Consider the following 7,183-nt stretch of genomic DNA (forward strand, 5'->3'; position numbering starts at 1 on the left):
TCTCACCTTATCACCTTCCTTTTCCCCTTTCCAAAATAACATCAACAGATTTGTTTTATTCTTTTTTATTTAAATAATTTATTAACATTGATTTTTACATTATATTTCAAATGCCATGTTTTAACAAACAAGTATTCAAAAGGGAATCTCGGGCCTGGAGTTTAGCCTAGTGGTAGAGTGCTTGCCTAGCATGCACGAGGACCCGGGTTCAGTTCCTTGGTACCACATACATAGAAAAAAGCCAGAAATGGTTCTGAGGCTCAAGTGGTAGAGCTCTAGCCTTGAGAAAGTCCAAGGACAGTGCTCAGGCCCTGAGTTCATGGCCCAGGACTGGCAAAAAAAAAACAACCCAAAAAACAAAAAGGGAATCTCTATACACCATCACTGGCACTTATGTTTTATTCTTATATATGCAAACAAACAATGTTGCCCATTTACACGCATGTTTGAAAACAAAACAGGGAACCTGCTGAAATTGTTTTAAGAATTACAGTAGATGATGGAGAGTTTTGGAGAGTTTTGGTGATGTGGGTGGGGGCAGGGCAGTCCTGGGGCTTGAACTTGGTGCCTGGATGCTGTCCCTGAACCTCTTTGGGCTCAATCCCAGTGACACTATTTGAGGCACAGCACCACTTCCAGCCTTTTCTATTGCAGATAAGAGTCTCCTGGACTTTCCTGACTGTGCTGGCTTCAAACACTGATCCTCAGATCTCAGCCTTCTGAGTAGCTAGGATTATAGCCATGAGCCAACAGTGTCTGGCTAGTGGGTGATTTCGATAAAGTAAAATGTACGTCTTTATTGAAATGTCACTGTAAAACTTGCCTATATAATTCACACATAGCAAAAAAAATTTTTTCCTTTATAAAAAGTACAGTTGAAGCCGGGCACTAAAGACGGTGAGACTCTTATCTCGAATTAATCACTAGAAAAGGGGGAAGTGGGACTGCTCAAGGAGTAGGACCATAGCCTTGAGCAGAAGAGCTTAAGAGGAGTGCCCAGGCCCAGAGTTCAAGCATCATGACCCACCTCCCCACACACACAAATACAGTTGAGGCTGAGGCTGTATCCTTGTGGTAGAGTGCTTACCCAAAGTGGTGCTGTGGCTCAAGTGGCACAGCACTAACCATTTTTTTAAAAATTGTATTTACTTAGAAGCATTCAGAATGTCAACAAAACAGCTGCAACTCTTTTTTTTTTTTTTTTACCAGTCCTGGGCTTGAGCTCAGGGCCTGAGCACTGTCCTTGGACTTTCTCAAGGCTAGAGCTCTACCCCTTGAGCCTCAGCACCACTTCCGGCTTTCTTCTATGTATATGGTACCGAGGAATCGAACCCAGGTCTTCGTGCATGCTAGGCAAACACTTTAACCACTAAGCCAAACTCCCAGCCCTAGCTGCAACTCTTTTTTTCAATTACAACGTGGTATTCAGTTAACAACAACAATTATTTTGTATAAGATGTCAGACAACTGAAGATGAAAAAAAAATTATCATCCCCATATACATCTAATTTGTGCTGCACACCAACAAGAACCTGCTTTAAATTTCCATGCCAGGGGCAGGAGTTTGGCCTAGTGGTAGAGTGTTTGCCTAGCATGCTTAAAGACCCGGGCTCGATTCTTCAGTACCACATACATAGAAAAAAAGCTGGAAGTGGTGCTGAGGCTCAAGTGGTAGAGCTCTAGCCTTGAGAAAGTCCAAGGACAGTGCTCAGGCTCTGAGCTCAAACCCAGGACTGGCAAAAAAAAAAAAAAAATTCCATGCCAATTTACAACCCCCATACTATACCACCAGGACAGGACTATCTAAAGAAACAGTCGGTAGTGTGTTCACTATACACTGTACAGTTTAGAAATAAATTTTACAGGGCTGGGAGTTTGGCCTAGTGGTAGAGTGTTTGCCTAGCATGCACGAAGGCCCAGATTCCTTGGTACCACATACATAGAAAAAAGCCGGAAGTGGTGCTGAGGCTCAAGTGGTAGAACTCTAGCCTTGAGAAAGTCCAAGGACAGTGCTCAAGCCCTTAGCTCAAGCCCAGGACCGGCAAAAAAAAGAAAAATTTTACACAGCTTTACGTTTCAATTTTTTTTCTTTAAAAGGAGTGAGTTGTTACCGGGGGCTTAAATGCTTTATAGACAAAGAAGAAAAATTGTGCTAGATGGGGCTGGGAGTTTGGCCTAGTGGTTAAAGTGCTTGCCTAGCATGCATGAAGACCTGGGTTCAATTCCTCGGTACCACATACATAGAAAAAAGCCGGAAGTGGTGCTGAGGCTCAAGTGGTAGAGCTCTAGCCTTGAGAAAGTCCAAGGACAGTGCTCAGGCCCTGAGCTCAAGCCCAGGACTGGCAAAAAAAAAAAATGTGCTAGAGCCAACTTATTCATCCTCCTCCTCTTCATCTTCATCCTCTTCTTCATCCTCTTCATCTTCCTCATTTTCCTCGTCTTCCTTCTTTTTCTTGCTCTTTTCAGCCTTCACAACTCCCCCCCCCCTTTTTTTTTTTTGCTGCATCAGGCCTTCCTTTAGGCAGGAATATCCTTTTTGTATTTTTCCTTCAGCTTAGCAGCTTCTTCTCATCAGGCTGCTTGTTCCACGTCTCTCCCAGTTTTTTCTCATCATCACTAATAGACAGGCCAGGATGCTCCACTTTGGTTTTAGGATGATATTCAGAACAGAACAAGAAGAAGGCTGAAGGAGGCCTTTTGGGTGCGCTGGGATCCTTGAACTTCTTTTTTGTTTCCCTTTTAGGAGTGATGTAGGTTTTCATTTCTCTTTCATAACAAGCCTTGTCCGCCTTGGCCATGTCTTCAAATTTCCCTTTCTCTTTAGCAGACATAGTCTTCCACCTCTCTGAGCACTTCTTAGAAAACTCTGAGAAGTTAACTGAAGCATCTGAGTGCTTCTTCTTGTGCTCCTTCTGGCAAGTTTGTACAAAGAATGCCTCTCGGCTTCTTAGGATCCCCTTTGCCCATGTTTAGTTTTTCATCCTAGAGGCAAAGAGTCACTTGTCCCTGTGCTGTCTCTATACTAACCTTGAGAAAACTCAAGGACAGTGCCCATGCCCTGAGTTAAAGCCCGAGAACTGTTAAAAAATGCGCGCGCGCGCGCGCGCGCACACACACACACACACACACTTGTTAACCAACATCACAATGCAATATCAGGACAGGAAATAATACATCTAATTGAACCTCTTTCTATTTATTTCAGAGTTGTTAACAAAGTCAATTTTAAAACAGAAACTATCCAGGCTGAAAGGAAGAAGTGTAATTGTCATCATGTAAAGAACACATTTTATTGAGATGCTGACATTATTGTCAGTGAAAAATATTATTCTCAATAACTGCGATAAAAACTAACATGATGGGAGCTAGGAATGTGACTTAGTGGTAGAGTGCTTGCCTAGCATACATCAAGGCTTGGGTTTGACTCCTTGGTACCACATATACAGAAAAAGCCAAAAGTTGAGCTGTGGCTCAAGTGGTGGAGCCCTAGCCTTGAGAAAGCCCAAGGACAGCAACAGGCCTGAATTCAAGGTTGAGGACTGGCGAACAGAAGACAACAACAACAAAAACTTAACAGGATGGGGGGCTGGAAATATTCCTTAGTGGTAGAGTGTTCGACTAGCATGTATGAGGTCCTAGGTTTCATTCCTTATTACCACATAAACAGAAAAAGCTGGAAGTGGCACTGTGGGTCAAGTGGTAGAATGCTAGACTTGAGCATAAAAAGCTTAGGGGCAGTGGCATGCCCTGAGCTCAAGCCCAGGACTGCAGGACTGGCAAAAGAAGGAGAAGAAAGAAGAAAGAAGAAAGAAGAGGAAGAAGAAGAAGAAGAAGAAGAAGAAGAAGAAGAAGAAGAAGAAGAAGAAGAAGAAGAAGGAGGAGGAGGAGGACTGGCGGGGGGAAAAAAAAAAAGAAAAAACATTTGGGCCAGGTGTGTGGTCTAGTGGTAGAGTGCTTTCCTAACATGCACAAAGCCCTGGGTAGCCCTGGGAGACACAGTAGCACTGTGTCTCACATCGAGCAAAAAGTGTCCAACAACAGTGCCCAGGCACTGAATTCAAGCCCCAGGACTGGCCAAAAAAAAAAAAAAGTTCAGGGACATCACCCAAGCCCATCGATGAAGCCCTAAGACCTACATATAATCATTCAAAATCAATTATATTACAGTGGTATGAAAAACTTTCTAAATACATTTCACAAGTCTATCTTAAACACTGAAAACTAAAACAACAGCTATTCATGGAAATGCCCCCTTTTTGTCCCCCATCCTCTTCTCCTTGCCCCTGAGGAATTTACTGTTATACAGTGATTATGATGTTGTCTTTTATATTTTTAGATTGTCTCCTGTTTAACTTCTACACATTCATGCATGCACCATCTTCATGAATAAGAGACTCAGGCCCACAAAGAGGAGGAAGGAGAACCTGTATAGTAGAAGGCTGAATAGCAACACTAAAGTGCCCCATCCAACCCTTCCCAATCATGTTGTATGTAAAGGTTGTTGGGTAGATGGAGGAGAATGGAAAAGGAATAGGCCAGACACTATCATCAACAGCCTAGGACTGTTGATTGACAGTGACGGGCACAGACCTTCCCATGGGTTCGGGGGTTGTGGGAGATACTATTCTAGTCTTTGAGGACCATCACATCCCCATAACAGAAAGTTCAATTTGGTTGTACAACTCCTGAAGCCATCCTCTTGTCATTCTTCAGGGTGCTGAGTGAGTAGTTTGGTGAAAGTTTTATACTATTACCCAATAACAGGGCACTAGGTCCCTAAATCTGAGTTAATTATGAAGCTGGAACAAACACCAGAGGCATAGATGAAGGAAGAACCCTTAGAGCAGGACTTCCCTGTTTTTTTTTTTTTTTGGATTGTCCAAATTCATGCTCTGAATTTGACACAGGCCTTGAGCAGCAATATAATATGACATGTCAGAGAGTCAGGAATGTGCAACAGTAACGAGTTGTGGAACTGTACGATAATAGTAGAAGTAATAGTAAGTAGCAGCAGCAATGACAGCAACGACAGAGGGAAATAATAGGTTTATATGTGCAGTATGGCTTAGGCCAAACTCTACTGAACTTTACAATCTCCAAACTGATCCTCAGAGCTAAAGGATAAGAAAGATGATGAATCCCAGATTACCCTTCCAGAGATGACTGAACAATCAAAGAGTGGACAAGGCAAACATCCCAGCACATTATGAAGTTCCATTTTCCCACTTCTTTGCTCCAATGCCCAAGAATTTCTTGCAAGATCTGTATCGAAAACCGGGTGAGGTGGCTCCTGCCTGTAATCCTAGCTGCAGAGCTCAGGGACAGGGCCCAGACTGAGTTTAAGTCCCATGACTTACCCCCCCCCCAAAAAAAGGCATCCCCAAAGAACATGGCAGGGACAAGGTGGTTTACTGGCTTTCTACAGTTTGCCTCCCCGAAGGCATCCTACCTTGCAGGGATCAGCAAGGGTTGGAACTAAAACTCGCCAATACTGGGGGTGAAGAAATGAGACAAAGTTCAAAGAGGGGAACAGCGCACACTGGGACTGAGGGAGGTACTGCCTCATCAAGACCTCCTTCCTGGTAGTGAGGCCCCACTTGTCCAACACCTCAAGCAAAGTGTTTTCTACATTCAAAAAGAAGAGTCACATTCCACCTGGGGGGCCCTCTCCTAACTAAACCACACCAGGAAGTCCTAGGGGGGACACTCAGTCTCTATGTGCTTTCAGGAATGGGGGAGGAAGTTGGGTGAATCATCTGCTGCAACATCCCATAGACAGCACTGAGTGTGGGGATGCATTTCCAGACACCTGCAAGAGTCTGTGAAGAGAACAAGGAAATCCTTGTCATCCTGAGCTCCCCCCTGTGCTCAGGGACAAGGCCAGGAACTTGAGATATCACAAGCAAGCACAGTGCCAGTGACACCTTGTGGTCTTTAGATATGATAGCTTCCTTAACTATACCAGCAAGAATGGACTGTAGGAGTTACTCTAGCAGTAACTGGGCTTGAGGGAGGATGGAGGGCTTGTCTTCAGGGTGGGTGCATTGCAGAGCTGGCTTTGGGGAGGCCTGGACAAGGCCAAATGGCATGCTCTTCACTTGGAATTCTTGTTAGATTTTTTTTTTCCAATCCTGGGGCTTGAATTAAGATCCTGAGTATTGTCCTTAGGCTTTCTCAGGCTAGCTTTTTACCACTTGAGCCACAGCACCACTTCCAACTTTTTCTGCGTATGTGATGCCAGGGAATTGATCCACAGACTTCCTGCATGCTAGGCAAGTGCTCTACCCCTATACCACACTCCCAGTCCCCACTTGAAGGAAGGTTTGAGTCCAAGGGATGCACTAGCAGGTAGAAGAAGGCAGAAAGGTGTCCACTCAGGGAGGTGGACTGGCTTCCACTGCACCTGGAGAGTGGGGGAGACACCTTTGGCACCATGTCAGTGCAACACAGCCACGTTTACTTGCTTCTGTTGCACAGAAGAGGGAGGCCCACCCTTCCCCATCATAGGCATTTAGGAGTTCTCCCTGGGCTCAGTGAGTACTCAAGGGAAAGGATGTGCTGGCTGTTCGGGGTGACAGACTGGGAAATATAGCTCACAAGTGGCTTATGAAGAAGGTAACAAAAGGCCTTAGGGAGGACATGTAGGGATCTGGGGGTGGCAGGCAAGAAGACAAAGCAGCCAAGAGTTGACAGTGCATGGAGAGGGTGCCCAGAGACATGTGGGACTCTGAATGAAGAGTTGCTCACACATGTGATCTAAGTTGAGTCAGCTCACCAAGCCTGCCATGGGCAAGGACACGAACAGACCCAGGAGAAGTTTCCATGCTGGAGGGGGAGAGAGCCAGCCCCTGCCTCGGCTGCCTGCACCCAGCTCATTCTCATGCATTCTGGGCTCCAGGATGAGAGAGTATCTGGAAGATTTCACCAAATCACATCTCCCTAGCCCCACAGCTCCCAACCTGGCCTGCCACCACCTCTCTGGCTCCGCTCCCTGCACATCCTGGTCACCACTGAATGCTCCCTCCCGACATCTCATCCAAGGCCAAGAGGCGCATTATCCAGGCCTGGAAAGGCTAGGATCTCCGCCAAGGGCCAGATCCTGTCCCGGAGCACTGATTACTCCGTGTTCGCATCTGGCCGCCATCCAGGCAGGGATCCGCTGGCATCCTGACCAAGAAAAGAA

At 45.5% G+C, this 7,183-nt stretch overlaps 1 pseudogene; it reads right to left on the reverse strand.

The window, feature by feature from the left end:
• Positions 1-2,371: 2,371 nt before the first annotated feature.
• LOC150063176 (high mobility group protein B1 pseudogene) lies at positions 2,372-2,967 on the reverse strand (annotated as a pseudogene).
• Positions 2,968-7,183: the final 4,216 nt, after the last annotated feature.

Source organism: Megascapheus bottae, chromosome 5, assembly GCF_031878675.1.
Source record: "Megascapheus bottae isolate mThoBot1 chromosome 5, mThoBot2.hap1, whole genome shotgun sequence".
Taxonomy (NCBI): Eukaryota; Metazoa; Chordata; class Mammalia; order Rodentia; family Geomyidae; genus Megascapheus; species Megascapheus bottae.